Here is a 16,193-nt window from a genome sequence, read left to right as displayed (position 1 = left end):
ATATATTTTAAATTATTTGTCAAAACCTAATGAACTGGATTAATTTATATATTATTGAAAATGTAATGGTATGTTTAACTGTGTATAAAAGCCTAAAAGTTTCACAAGCCTAATTCAGCCTTATTAATTAGATGAGGAAGACTACTGGCAAGAGATTACACCTGAGACGGCCTTCAGAAGCAAAGTCGTGATTTGTTATATGAGAAGAAATGAGTAGAGTCTGCAGAGGTTGGGTTGAATGAGATTTGCATGTAAATATTTCACCCTTATTAGGGATTTGAGATTATTTAGGAAAAGAATATTAAGGGTAAATGATATGGATTAATTTAGCTAAAACTGTAAATGAACTTGATCCAATAGGTATTTTTCTCCTTATAATAAAATGGTCCTGCACTTGTTGAAAATACACACTCCCAGGATATCACAGTTTAGCATGGAACCAATATTGGGATACACTGCTACACTGGGCAAGGGGCAGCCGTTTCAGTCTTTTGTGTAGGAAGGTTGCCTGGTTCAATGTGCAGAATGTTTGCTTCACAAGGCCCATAGTCCTCCCAGTGCTTTACAAAAAGCTCCACACAGGTGATCAGTATATAACTGTTTCATTATGAGTGAAAACTGCATACATTATTCTAAAAATATTAATCAAGAAGTTGCATTGAATATGAATTGGATTGGGGAAATGACAAAATTGTATTGTATAGCTGTGATACTGGAATTATGTAAATGAATGGCAATAAAAATGCCTTAAAAAACTAGGAAAAATAATTCTATATCATAATTCCCAAGGGTGTCTAACAATCTTCAGTTTTTTATCATGCATGTAGTAGAAATTGCTTTGAAATGGTGTTTTTTAAAAGATTTTATTTATCTTTAGACAGGAAGGGAAGGATAGAGGGAGAGAAACATCAATGTGTGGTTGCCTCTTGTGCGTCCCCTGCTGGGAACTGGCCTGCAACCCAGGCATGTGCCCTGACTGGGAATCAAACCGCAATTCTTTGGTTCCCAGGCCTGTGCTCAATCCACTGAGCTACACCAGCCAGGGCAACTTTGTGTTTTGATATTTTCTTTTTTAAGTATATTTTATTGATTATATTATTACAGTTTTTCTAATCCCTCCCTTATCCCCTTGCAGCACTGCACCACTGAACCCTCCAGAAACAAAGAAGAGAGAGACTTAATCAGATTGTATTTGCAGATTGTTGAAATTTAATTGCTTAAATGGCATGTTGAGCTGTTAGGCTAGAGATATGGCTCATTGTCATTGTCACATATAAATGAATGACCTTTACTTCTACATTTCCTCTCTGTGAAGCAACCTTCATCGTTTCTTATTCCTATCAGATGAAACCCTATCTGTTCTCCAAGTATGAATTGAAAAATTTGCACCATCAGTTTAATTGCATTTTTCTCTGTAGAGCTAAAGCTGATCTCTACTTAAATGAGTATAGAGCTTACTACTTTTTAAAAATTACTACACCATGATTTGTAACATGATAGTTGTATACCTTGGCATAGTGTATACTGTATTCAAAATTGTCTTTAATCTTTCAATCTGCCATGTTCTTTATATATAATAATTCATATGCAGTGGTCTTTAATATTTGTTCAGAAAATAAATGAATTAAAAAAGAAATCATGACATTTTAATAATGCCTAAGATTTTCCCATAATTAAAAGAACTGAGGTAGAAACCTTAGTGTTAGGGACTGTTAATTTGATGCTGAGATTAGTTTAGAGTTTATTTTGAATGCTATGTTTCACCTCTTTTACTTTTCAATTTTTCCCAATAATTTTACGTTAACAAAAACCATGTTAACTGAAGAAATATTTTTATTATTGCCTCCTATAAAACTTATTTTGGGTTATAGCTGGCAATTCAAGAAGCATTTTTCAAAGCCAGCATGGTGTGACATTCCAGGATTCAGTGACAGTTTTAAATGGGGGCTCCAACACAATGCAGTTTCATATAATTGGTAGCATATGTGGTAGCAATTACTTATTAGATAATTGGAAGCATATGGCAGCAATTAATGTCAATCAAATTATGCAATGTCCCAGTAGGTAAAGGGATACCTGCGGTGCAGAAATGTCTAATATGTATATTCTCAGTTTTATCAAGGGATTAATGAGAGCATTCCGTGCAATAGTTTGAGTCACTACCAAAGAACAATGCTTAGAAGCAATCTATAACTTTAATCGAGGTCATGGCTACAGTATGTGACAGCAGCTATGAAATGGCCCATCCAATTTGCTGTGGCTCATTAAGACATGAACTGCTCAAAAATCGTGTAGACAGGTGACAACAAATCACACCAAGTGAATTGTTCGGTGAGGTAGAATTCTATTGTACAGACGTGGCCTAAGGCCAGGTTTATGTATCACAAGAAAAATGTCCATGAGCGAGTATATACAGTGTGTCTGGGTCTTAGCTGGATTGTCAGATGCATTATGTTCTCTGGCAGCAATAGACTGTTAAGATCTATATCCAGAGAATAAGGGAACTTATAATATGACATGGTTTCTATGGAAGTTCATAGATATACCACTATTAATCCAGTACAAGAAGAAAACCTAGTTTAACTGCGGAAGCCAGAACACTCTGCTTGCCCATGAAAATTACCTTTACAAACTTTATGGATATGTAGGCTTAATTACTCACCCTTTTGATCAAATTCTGCACTCACATAGATACTCAATACACTCATGAACTTCTCAAGTCCAGCAAAAGAGAGAACTTATTAAATCTATTAAGAAACTATTAAACTTCAAATCAAAGATGACCTTTTCTGACAACTGTATGCAACCCTATTATCAGTTTCCAGAAAGACAAAATTAGAAGTTGCTTGCCTATTTAAATTCCTTTCTTCCATTTTTCCCTCTGTCCTTCTAATGCTTTTATCAACTCTTGTGTCACATATTTGTGCTCATACATGAACCTACAGGTAAACATGCACACATAATCCCACACAAACACTACACCCTTTATGATAACATGAGTCTACTATCTGCTTTGGAAACCCAGAGAAATCAGAATTTCAATGGGGCCTAATAAGAAACAGTCTTTCGTTGTACCAAAATGTCATTTTTTCTCTCTGAAAAATCAACAAATGAGAGTGATAGACGCCTATGGTTTTAATGTTATGCAATACCTAATTATAATAGTTAATGTTATGTGCAAGTTTATATATATATGATACAATCATTATTGTGTCATACATCAGCAAAGCCATGACGATGATGACGATAATGATGATAGGATTTTGATATTTAAAGCTACAGATCTGATTAGGCTATTTTTACCTTTCCCTTATATCATAAACACCAGCATACTCACTTTCAACAAACATCCTTTCAACAAATATTTATTAAATGTTTAATGAATCACTGGTAATATTCTAGGTCTTGTATACCTAGAAGGAATACAACAGAAGGAAAAATTCTGCCTTCATGTAGATAAAATCTAATACAGAAAACAATGAACATTCATAGGCGAACTATATAAGTACTAAGAAAGAGAAGGAATCAGTGGGAGGAGATGAGGAGAGAGGGGAGCAGGATGAGAAAAACACTGAGCAATGTCCTGAAGAACTTCCCAGGTAGAAGGTACAACAGTCAGAAACATCCTGATGCTGGGAAATGTCTGGCCTGTTCCAGACAAGCAAGGAAGGCAATGTGGCCGTAGGAGAATATGGGAGGGCAGAGAAGTAAGAGATAAGGTTAAAGTGGTTACAGAGCTAAATTTCCCCTAAGACCTTGAAGGTCATTTTAAGAACTCTGGCATTTACTCTGTGTGGCATGAGAAGACAATGGAGACTTCTGAGGAGAAGAGCGATAGCCTAACTATACTTTAAAAAGCTCAGTGTAACTGCTGTATTCACAGTAGACTAATGGGCACGGTTGGATCAGGAGATCAGTTAGAATGATACTGCAAACACCCAGGCAAGATAGAAATTACAAGTGATTGAATTCTAGATTTGTTTTTAAGGTAAACCTAATAGAATGTAGAATATGAGTTGTGAGAGAAAGAGACAAGGCAAGGGCAGCTTCAAGCTTTTAACTGATAAAACGGAAACTGTAGACTGCCCATGAACGCAACGTGGGAGACTATAGAAGCAGCAGGGTGTTGGCTGTTTATGTTTGTTCTATCTGTTGTTAGTTTCTCCACTTTCTGGTAAATGGTGGAATGTTAAATTTAAACTGAATATTAATATGATCTCCCTCCACAGAGAGATGGAAAGTAGATAATTAGATATAGTGGGAAAGTGTTAACAAGCTTTTTCCTGCTTGATAAGAAAATTTGACTTTATTTAACTCTCTATGTTTCTTTTTTCTGGAAACCTGGTAAAGATGATATGCTAATGGTGTAATGATGAGGTGTTAAAATACTGACAGACAGTACACGAAACTGAATATTGAAATCGAAATTAAACTATTTCAAAACAGACTGCAGCACGGCACACAAGACAGGTAGATGTGCTAAACCAAAATCAGAGTATCGCAAACTTTACTATCAAATTCTTCTAATGCCAACTAATTCTGAACCATATGTTCCAAGATAAGTCCACAAAAAATTGGACTAACAATAACTCTTGTGAACTCATATATTCTACAGACAAGTCCACTGACTGTTCCAATAACATCCTGGTTTGCAAAAACTGACAAATTCCAGCCACAATCATCCTGTGATTAACTCCAGACTTCAAAATCCTATAATACCCCTTCTTCAACTCCCTTTCTGAGACATCCCACTGTTCTCCTATGTGCCCTTTGTTGCGGCAAATTCAATGAACTTAAACTTATTTTTACCATAGGTGTGTCAGTGGTGGGTGGGCTTTGGCCAATGAACTTTATTTTAGCACAAAGCAATGTTTTCTGTGGCCCACATGACCATGCTTGGTAAATGGTATCTGGACTGGGAGAACTACAGCTTCTTTAAAGGAGGACATAGCTTTGTGTCTCTCTGAGTTCACTGACTGTGGGAATTGGGCCTGGGCCTTGTGGAGACACTGGAAGCTACGCCTGTTGAATTGTTACAAAAAAGTTGCTTCGGTGGTATATGAGGATTTTAAAACTGAGTGGAACATGCACCTCTTGGAAGGATTGTTTCTTTGCACCTGAGCTTTGTGAACTGCTGCAAGAAATGCTACGAGGATTTCTGCGCAGGAGGAAAACTCGACACCCCCAATAGCAGGCTGTGCTGGCAATTATGCATCCATATGTAGAGAGAGGTAAGCAAATGCCAGCTGGGGCCTAAGTCCGTCCTGCAAGTCTGAAAGTTTAACGGGACTTAGGTATAGTCCTTAGTGGGCATAAAAACTCCACAGGCTGGAATTTGTGGGGAAGATTGTAGTTGCAGATAAAAATGTGGATGACATCAGCATATAAGTGATATTGAAAGCCAGGAAAATAAATGACATTTTAAAATGGTGAATGCAATAAAGAAGAAAGACATCCAAGGAGTGAGGCCTGGGCATTTTAAATTTAAAAGATTGAGGAGGTAAGGAGAATAGGAAAAAATATTAAGAAGAGACTGCCAATGATGAGGTGCAATAATTTTGTTTCTAAGAGGCCAAATGGAGGGTGTTTTAAGGAGAAGAGTATAAATAATTGTGTCAAGTGCTTCTGTTATATCAAGTAAGCTGAGAAATGGAAATTGAATATTGAATTTAGCAACATATATAGGTTTAGAGTCTGTAGACTCTAACATGAGCACTTTCAGTGTACTCATAAGGGCAGATACCTAGTTGGAGAAGGTTCAGGTAAAAAATAGGTAACTAGAAATTAGAATAAAAAGGACAGATAATAATATTTTTTACAAACAGAAAGAGAAATGGGAATATAACTGGAGGATAAAGTGAGGACAAGAGAGAGTGTTTTGTTTTTGTTTCCTTTCAGTTCCACGGCATGTAAAACTACCTATATGTCTGTTAGCTGGATGGTCTTCTAGAGAAAGAAAACAATGATGCGTGAGGGGCAAGCGACTCGAAGGCTTTGGGCAGGTGGGGAGGGAGAGGCCTGAAGCACAGGGGTTGGACTTAGATATGAAAACATCATGTATCCCTCCGCAGATATGTGTGCTCAGAAATGCTTGAATATTTCTCTTGTTTTAAATTCAATATTGAGTTTCTGTTTACTTGTTCATTAGCAAATGTATATCCAGCATCTTCTAGGGCTTATGGACAATTTTAATAGCTGGGCATGCAGCAGTGAACAAAACAGATCAAAATCAGCCTTGCCTTCATGGTGTTTGCCTTTTAAGGAACCTATGGAGTTTGAAAAACAAGTTGAGTAAGAAAACTTACTACACTGTTTGTTCACTTGAAAAAAACATCACTTCATTGCAGCCTTGGTTGTCTTTGTTGCAATTTCAATGTAACTATTTGCTCAAAAAAGAAGCATGAAAGAAACAGCTTGGGCAATGTTTCTCTGAAAAGAAGTCCTTATTCCGCTGACAGAAAAGAACGTGTCTGGTAATCACTGTTTCCAGAGAATCGATGAGATGGTGTCAGCAGTGGTTTGGGGAAGAACATGGAATACTTGCAGATCCCGTCAGTCAGTTCTTTCCCGAGAATGACCAGGCAAAATCAATACACAATCTCCATGGCCTCCTTTTCACAACCCATGGAAAAATAACTTGGCAAATGTTACATTCAGTTACATCTTTTCAACAGCAAAATATCTAGTACAAGGACTAGGTAGGGCTTCTAACTAATCTAATGCTTTGTATAAAAGACAGTTCACCATCTGTAACTTTTAATGTGTGACCAGGATAAGCCTTTTACCACTTGAGAGTTGGCAAAAGCCAATGTTTTTCCCATAAAGATATTGTTCATTGTGCATGACTTGTATTTCTAAATCACTTTAGGGATGCAGATAAGCACTTAATTCAGAGGGATATAGACACAACCTGTTCGTCGAGACTTCTTTATATACAGGAAAAAATACCCATTAAAGCAGAGTGTTTTATCTCTGAACCTTATATTCTATCCTCAAATTTTATCATTTTGACCACACTCATTTTTATAGTCAGTCTTTTAACAACTCATTCAATTTTTTAAAAGTTCTCTGCCTTAACTTGGTTTACCTGTGACTCTGTAGATCCTGAGTTTGAGCAGAAGGTACTTTATCTGGTAGATTCCATTGGAAACCTATTAAATTATAATTTCTTTAAAAAATAGGTGTTTGAGCATCTTTATTTGAAACCAGCCCAGATACGTTGGATGCGCATTAAAGTTTGAAGACCAGAACCCTGGATGTTGTAATTGGTCCCAACATTTAAGGAATGAATTTGCCTTTAACTGATTTTCCCTTAATTTAAAGACCCTAGTGATTGTGCAGTGTTTTGGTTGTCATTGTTGTGTATTTTCATTCCTAAAGCTGTGATTCTCAGCTGGAGTGGGGTCAGATTTGCCCCACAAGGGACATTAAGCAATATCTAGAGTCAATTCTGGTTGTCATGCACGGGGGGTGGTTTGCTAATGTGCCTAATGTGCAGAGGTCAGGGGTTATCCCTACAATGCACAGTGCAGGGCCCCCCCCAAAAATAATCATCTGGACAAAAATGTTGATATGATGGAATTTAGGAAAATCTGCTCAAAGACAGGAAAGAGGCAGACCATTTATAATATTTTGATCTTTCCCTTTCTCATACACTCAGCTAAATGATTAGAATTTCTATGGCAGGGGGACAATGTATGAAACTGGTCTAAAGAAGGTAACATAATAAAGTCTGAATGCCAAAATGGGAGACAGCACAAAGGCATCAACTTTAGACATTCCCTTAGATCTTCACCCTGGATATCACAGAGTTACTAAAGATAAGTTCATATCTTTACAAGATTTATAAAATAATCTAGTGACTAATAAACTATAATGGCAAAACCATAAGTGAAGATTTTTTTCCTTTTGACCATGCAATTAAGACAAGAATTCTTTCTCAATTTGTATAACATTCGTTTTTATGTAACATTTGTTTTTAGGAAGTAGCAATGGGCCTCTGTGCCCCCTGGGATTTGCAGCCAGGCAAAGTATAAACACCACAGGGTAAAAGGACAGTGAAAGGAAACAGTGCTTTAGGTCATCAAAATGCACCAGCACAGCCTTAGAGATCAATAGCATATTGACATTCCAGAAAGCGCACTCAGGAGGCCAGGTCCGGAGCTACAGGAATGTTTATCCTCATGGCACAGGATTGTCTTCTGTAAGAAGTAAAACAAGAAATAAACAAAAGGAAAAGCAAAAAAAAGTAAAAAGTGAGTAAACAGAGACTTAAAGTGCTTGCTTTAATGCGGAATAGTTGCATTAAGAATTAGACATATTGAATAATAACATAATTCTCAATGTGACAATATATTTTTAATTAAATACTGGGTTTCTTTTTAAAAGATTATATGTATCAAACATATACTTTTGTTGAATTTTGGCGTAGTATTAAAGGCTAATACCCAAAATTAGATGAAAAGGTCATGAAAATACTGTACCTTTTTTCAACTACATATTTTTGCAACCAGGTTTAGGACACTTGGCGATTTGAGTGAGATTGTCGCTGAAGACCCTTTTCTCAGCACAGTCTCAATGACCTCCCTTTCTCCTGTGCTGTTTTACTTGTAATGCTCAGGACACCTGACAAGCTTATGAAACTGGGCTCAAGACTGCTGAGTTAGTTGATGAGACAGGCCTTCTTTTTGCTTCTAGCTTCCTTTCTTTGTTAGATTGTAAAGGACAGGGCCCTGCTTTTATTTCTCCTCTGGCCACTCATTCCTAGCTGGTACCTAAGAGTTGGATGGAGGCCTTAAAGAAGAAAAATGTGAGGTCTGGGGAAAAGACTTACAGATTGAATTATGGGAGTGGACATGGGATATAAAAAGTTCTCATTGCATGTCAATGCTCATAAGAGATCAAGTACCCTCAATAAGACACTAAATAATTAAGTAGGTATTAAAAAGTTTTGTTTGACTTCAGCTTCTTTTATCAGCTATTCACACGCTAATATAAGGGTCACCTGAACAAAGGAGTCATGGTGGCAGGGATGGAGTTGAGACAAAAACAAGCCACCAATGAACCATTCACCATGGGTATTGTATGTCCTGTAGCTGCTGAAAGTCTAATTATCAATTACTAGAGACCAACTCTGAGCCCTTGACTAAGCATCATTCTTAAAAAAGACAACTAGCCTACTCATGGAAAGTTTATTACAGTAAACCTCTTCCACCTTAGAATGGGTGGTGATTCATCTCAATTGGACGTTACCTATGTTGTGGGTATGGGTTTGTCTCCTGCGCTTCCAGAGACTGAGCTGGCACTACCATTCTAGAAAATACAGTATTTCATGTCTTGATGCATAAGAGCATAGCACAATACTTTAGAACAAGGGACCATCTTCAGTAAGGAGATATAGATAGCAACAGACTCCTAACCACAGCATGTACTGAATCTATCTCATAAAGCACGATCGGACATTGCTAATCTGATAGAACAATGGCATAGCCTTTGACGTTATCACAGCTAAGGTGCCAGCTTCGAAAGGATGCCCTACCTGGGTAAAGTGCCATTCCACTCAGGATATGATGTACACCACTAATTAATTAACTATTTTATTGTTCTGGGTCTCTAATAGCTACAACACCTGGGCAGGTCAAAGAGGAGAAAATAGGGATTTCTCTGATTTCTATCGTACCTAGTAACACAATAAAGCAAATTCTGCTTTCTAAATTTACAACCACAGGCTCTTTGTCTTTAGAGTTCCCAAAGACTGAGTATACGTCTGTCAGGGAACTTAGTAAGAATCCCAGTAAACTGGGAACTTACACGAGAACTACCACAGATCCCTTTGACTTCGTTGTACATAGAATCTAGAAGGCAAGGAAAAGAGTCCACCAGCTACTAAGAGTTTTGGCTACTGTGAGGTCACACCTGAATAACAGAGAATTTTCCTCTGCTGAAGGGGGGGCTTCCTAACCCGCAAGCCCCTCCCTGAGGAAACCTGTATTCAATGATGGGCCAAAGTGAGAATCTTTGCTCGCATGTCTCAATTCGGACAATACCGAATGGCAATCCTGGCCACAGCACTCCTCCAAGGGCCCACTGAGGCCTCTGTTATGATTCCCCTTCAGCATAATCCTCCACCTTCCACTCCCCTCAGGTGGTGTTCTTCAGAGCATTCCACCATATTTCTTCTGCACACAGATATCCTTCTCATCGTCTATTTGCCAGAGAATCTGTTCTAAAGCAGGACATGGATAAACAAGCTCAATTTTAGTCTTTACTGACTGCTTATTATGCACAGTGCATTAATGTTAGGTATACTTTACATGAATTGTACAACTAAATTTCACAGCCTAATCAAGTTAGAAAATTCCCATTAAAATAAATTTTGCCCTGACTGGTGTAGCTCAGTGGATAGAGCATTGGGTCTGTGAACTAAAGGGTCACCAGTTTGATTCTCAGTCAGGGCACTTGCCTGGGTTGCAGGCCAGGTCCCTAGTAGGGGATATTTTGTCACCTTTATGATTTCATTGTTTTATTAAAATATATTTAACTGACCAAGTCTGTTGATTTACCAAAGGTTTCCTAATGAGAGAGATAAGAAGGGTGTTAAGTGTTTTAATTGTATGCTAGTGTAACAATATAGTGAATATGGTTACAATTTTATGATTATTAAGGAAGATCAAAATTGGAGGAAATCGGTGAGAAGTACCACTTTATAAAAAGCTGGTAGGATAAATCATGCCAACCTCTCTGAAAGGTTGCCATACTACCTACCTCATCACCTGCTTTTGGATCATGAAAGACCAGAACTTCAAAGAGGGAATTGAAGAGTCATCAAAATACAAAGCTTTCAACTTTGTATTTTATATACAACTTTGTAGTAGGATATGTTGTCATACAGTGGGGAGTGTGGTAAGAGAAGTGCCCATAGAGAATGAGGGCAAAAAAAAAGGGATGTTTTGTCCGTGTGTCCTTTATACAGGTTCCTGGACAAAGCCAAAGTGGGTAGGATCGAGGGTGGGAGGTGGGAATGGTTGGGGTGGTGGGGAGTGCTGGGAGGAAAATGCAGACGACTGTACTTGAAAAATAGTGAAAAATAAAAAGTGGATGCTGTCATCTCACCTCCAGGTTTGATGAGTTTTGCTGTGTGGGGATCAATAAACCTGCGCTACTACATGACATTAGAGTATCGTGCATTTAAAAAGTTCATGCAAGGGGGTGAAATTTGTCCCCCAGGGCAACCTCCCCCAAGTTGGGGCTCATGAACTACTTAGTGTGGATATGCAGGGAAATTGAACATAAATATTCGCAATTTGAGAGTGTTGTATCTAATAGTAAAGAATTTGATTTACATTACTACATACATTTTTAAAATATATTTTAATAATTATGCCATTACAGTTGTTCTATTCCCCCCTTCATTCCCCTCCACCTTGAACACCCCCTCCCCTACCACTCCCCCCTTTAGTTTATGACCATGTGTCTCAAGTTTACTAGATTCTATATTTCCCATACTATTCTTGCCCTCCCCCTATCTATTTTCTACCTACCATCTATACTACTTATTTTCCATACCTTCTCCCCCCTTCTTCTTCTCCCACTCCCCTGTTGATAACCCTCTATGTGATCTTCATTTCTATGGTTCTGCTCTTGATCTAGCTGTCCTCTTAGTTTGCTTTTGTTTTAGGTATGGTTAATAACTGTGAGTTTGCTGTCCTTTCACTGTTCATCTTTTTTATCTTCTTTTTCTTAGCTAAGTCCCTTTAACAGTTCATATAATAAGGGGTTGGTAATGATGAACTCCTTGAATTTGATCTTATCTGAGAAGCACTTTATCTGCCCTTCCATTCTAAATGAAAGCTTTGCTGGATAGAGTAATCTTGGATGTAGGTCTTTGGATTTCATGATTTGGAATACCTCTTTCCAGCCCCTTCTTGCCTGTAAGGTCTCTTTTGAGAAATCCGCTGACAGTCTGGTACATACATTTTTTCTGTTTTACATTTTTTCTTTTTTAGTAGTTTATTTTTATTTTCATTGAGTTTGACCAAAGTGTGCTCTGTGATCATTTAAACAAAAACAAAGAAAATACCCTATTTAATCCTCCACATAGAATTTAAGAAACACCACCTAGGTTATGTGGAGCAGCTGGTACCCACATTTCATCTGGAAAGCTGAAGGCTGGCCAGAGAATATTGCAGAATACAGAGGGAAGGAGGGAGAGGGGCAGCCTCTGTGTTTCTCCCGGGCTTACCAGAAGAAGTAGGGTGAACCAGCAGCATGATGGCCTGTGGGGCGGGACTACCCCAGGCCCAAAGACCGTGGGGGTAACCGGAATAGGAGATTTGAGAGGGGTTGGTCACAAAGGGGCAGCTACAGAAGATATCACTTTCTTCAGGGTACTGTGCTGTGTGTACAAGAATTTTAGGTAAGATGTGTTCAGATATAAGTCTCTTAAAAGACTCTGGACAGCTGATCAGCTTCACCTGTGGTGCTTTGCCCTTGATCGGAGTGGATGGCAGGATGTTATTTCAGAGTGTATGTAAGACTGTTTCCTGAGCAATGAGGTGTGTGAAAGGAGCAGAAATAAATAATTTTGTAATTAAAAAAAGCCTAGGCTTACTTGATAGATCACAAAACCTTTCTAGATATTTTTTCTTTGATGTGCTTGAGTAAAACAATTGTTAGTACAGAAAAAAAATCAGCAACAGGTCCTGGGTTCTTAAAGTATTTGTAGCACATTTCTCAGTAAATAATCAAACGTTAATCAAATATCTTAGATGTTTTTGGACAAGGCAAAATGTTCAGGAACAACCCAGACACAATGTGTTCTGTTATCTACGGACAATGTAGAAACTAACATTCACTCTGACAGCTTTAAGAAAGTTTAGACTCAACATAGAAGCAATACATTAGATTCATTACAATAAAGATGTGTTTATGAATGTGGTTTAGGCATCTCTTTTACTACTTTATCCAATGTCTAAATCTTACAAACTGTGTGGAGAGAGAGAGGTGGATTTGAAGTGCAGAAGAGAATATAAGGAGGACATTTCAAGGCTTTAGGTTTGTAAGCTCTACAAAGGCCCTACAAAATTTTGTCATTTTCATGTACTACAACCAGAATTTTAATGTTTATATAATCAGCTATGTTTATCCAAGAGTTCAGGGGATAGCTATTTGATTAGATGCCAAGTCAATTTCTTTTTCTTTTAACTTCTTTACAGCTGTGTTACAATTTTCTCTTCCAAGGTAATTGATGTATTGCACAGATTGAGCTTGAATGATACCCATGGCCTCTTTTTAACTGCTTGTTCCTGAGGGAGTTCTTTGGGTAATATGTTGATACCTTCCTCTAAACTAAGTTCTCGAGATATCAATGTCTTGGGCAGAAGTTCCTCTAGTGGAATAAGCCAATGCTTAAAAAAAAGCTTTGGTGACATATTTTTGAAAAGATTACACCTCTCCATTAAATGACATTCTGTATAATCATAACACATCTTCTTCCACGATTATCGAGTGTCTGATCACTGCCAGGTTTTAAAATAATACAAATTAGTCCGCAGCAGGGTCAAATGCTCAGACAGATAGCAACATGGGAATACAGCTATGCAAATCACAACTGGTCACATGAACTTTCAAGAATGTTTTTGCCTCTTGACACCCTAATATAACTTATAAAGTACCTAAACATTATAAATGCTTATGAGGAAAATGCTTCTCAAAAATTTGAATTTTATTTATATCATATCTATCTATTTAGTGCACAACTCATATAGCTTGTATTTTACTCATTAAAAGGCCATAGTATATGCCTTACAAATTTGGTCTAGTCAGTTTACCCTTCAGAAACTCAGGCTTCTTATTTGTAAAATGGTTTTAATTACTAGAGCAGTTGTTCCACACTGTCTTCTTTCAACCTCCTCAGCCATTACCAGTGGCGAGAGGGGGGAAATTTTGGTGAGAAGTGCCCCTGGTGGGTCCAACAACAGGTTTTATCTACCTGTTGTGTACATTGGTCTTGGAGGTAAAATTCCTTGTTCTGACTACAAAATATGCCAGAAAATCCCAGGATTAGCCATTCGATCTTTTCTTGTTCTAAAGAGGTTTTGTACTGAAAGGCATGAGATTAACATTATGACATCACAGCTTGTTCTATTTTAGTTGGATTGTATGTAATTATAGTTTTTGTAGGTGAAAGGTGGTTAGAGCATATGGTTCAACTTAATATAGTAATATTATTTTTAGAGTCATGTTTTCTCCCCACCTCAAAAGATGTCATCCTTATTCTGCTGTTACATAAACAAATCGAATGTTTTAGCAGCTGTGGTTTATTTTTATCATATGAATGCACTGACTTTAGTAAACGATAAGAAAGAAGTGTAAGGTAGAGGAATGTAAATATTTTCACAATACCTTAACACAAGGAAAACTCTATGTGATTTTATTCTTTAAAAATAAAGCAGCCACAATTCTAAACTTTCTTCACCCCTACAGGCAATTGTTAGGACTTGGTGACATTATAAAAATGTTAGAGCAGAAATTGCCCATGACATTAAATGAACCATTCATGAAAATCATTTATAATATTAGCCGCAGTATTCTCTATTTATAATCTCATTTTGGTATGTTTCTTAGACCCAGGTTTTTTACTAGGTTTTAAGTAATCGGACGTAGGTGTAGAAGAGAAATGGAATGCATAAATATTCTGAATTCACGTTTGAAAACTACCAAGTCACTGCTCCTAAAATTCAATAAGCTTTCCTGGTTGAAAACTGGCACATTCACAGGAGGGACAGGTGCCCGTGGCAGAAGTGTCTAGCAGCAGGAAATGTACTCAAAGAGAATTGTGATTTAAAAAAATGTAACAAAAATAGAAGGACATCAGAAAGACCCAATTTCTATAGAGAGAAATGGGGAGGCGCTTCATCACGGAAACTGAGAAGGGCACCGTGCCTTTGACACTACAGTTTCTATCTATGCTAGTAGTTTCTCCCTGTGCTAAATAAAACTTGGGAGCCTGTGGCTTCATTTATAGCATGGACGTCTTATGTTTTTTTTCCCAGTCCATAGATGTCAGTTTTTATACCAAAGTGAGCTATTCATATGCGATTACAACTAGGGATTAAATGATTTCTCAGTCTAGGCTCAATTGATAAAAGAAAAAGTAAGGTTGAATGGCATTTGCAAATGTGATTAAATTATTACTGAGTCCTTGTTTTCCTTTATAACTTGCCTTATACAGAGCTGGCCTAAGACTTAAGAACATGCTCTTTGTCTCCAGAGTCCAGTTCATTAATATGCCACCGAGATTCTCCGTGTTTCCTTGCCATGGCAGGGACTTACATGCTGCCTCCAGGTCCTCAGTGACATGTGCCACTGCTGTCACTACTTCTGCCACACAGCCAGCCTGTGGGGCAGTGGTGGCAATGCCACATTCACCAAACAAAACAAATAGCAGTTCTTACATCGAGGATTATAGGTATTTAATTACCTTCTAAAAAGGGAGCCTGGATCTTTGCTTATAATCCTCTTTTTGTTCTTGTTTAGAACACAAAATAAATTACCCACCATTTACACCCAGTGGCACCCAGCATCTTTCCATCACCACTACACAATGGCCTCGCCAACAACACTGTCCAGAATCTGGTTGTTTCTCTGACCTCATCCTCAAACACATTGTGTTTTTTTTCCTTGAAGCTACAGGTGGCTTCCTCGCTGGGGTTTTTTTCTGCCCTATTTTTTCTTTTATTTATATTGTTGACACTATTACAGGTGTCCCCACTCCCTGCCCTCTGCCTTCCGCCACCCACACCTTTGTCCCCTCCCTCTGGCCATCACCACACTGCTGTCCATGCCTATGAGTTATGCATATACGTTCTTTAAACATATCCAAAATTCTCCCATGTAAAGGCCCATTTAGAGTTCCTTTGTCTGGTGTGTTTTTTCCTATAGGTATTCCCAGAGTCCCTCACTTATTTTCATTCTCCCCATTAAATGCCATCTTATCAGTATTACCTGCCCTGAACATCCTGTAAAAATTAAAAATATGACATAGCACTTTGCATTCTGCTAACCTACCTTATTTTACTCAATAGCGCATGATATAGTAATAATAATATATATTTTATTTTTTAATTATTTCCCCATCTCTCAATTAGGATGCAAGCTGCAATTGGGGGGTGGTATCATCTGTTGGCAACTGC

The sequence above is a fragment of the Artibeus jamaicensis genome, unplaced genomic scaffold (genome assembly GCF_021234435.1).
Source record: "Artibeus jamaicensis isolate MK-2021 breed Jamaican fruit bat unplaced genomic scaffold, CSHL_Jam_final contig_388, whole genome shotgun sequence".
NCBI classification, from domain to species: Eukaryota; Metazoa; Chordata; class Mammalia; order Chiroptera; family Phyllostomidae; genus Artibeus; species Artibeus jamaicensis.
This window is presented reverse-complemented; position numbering follows the sequence as displayed.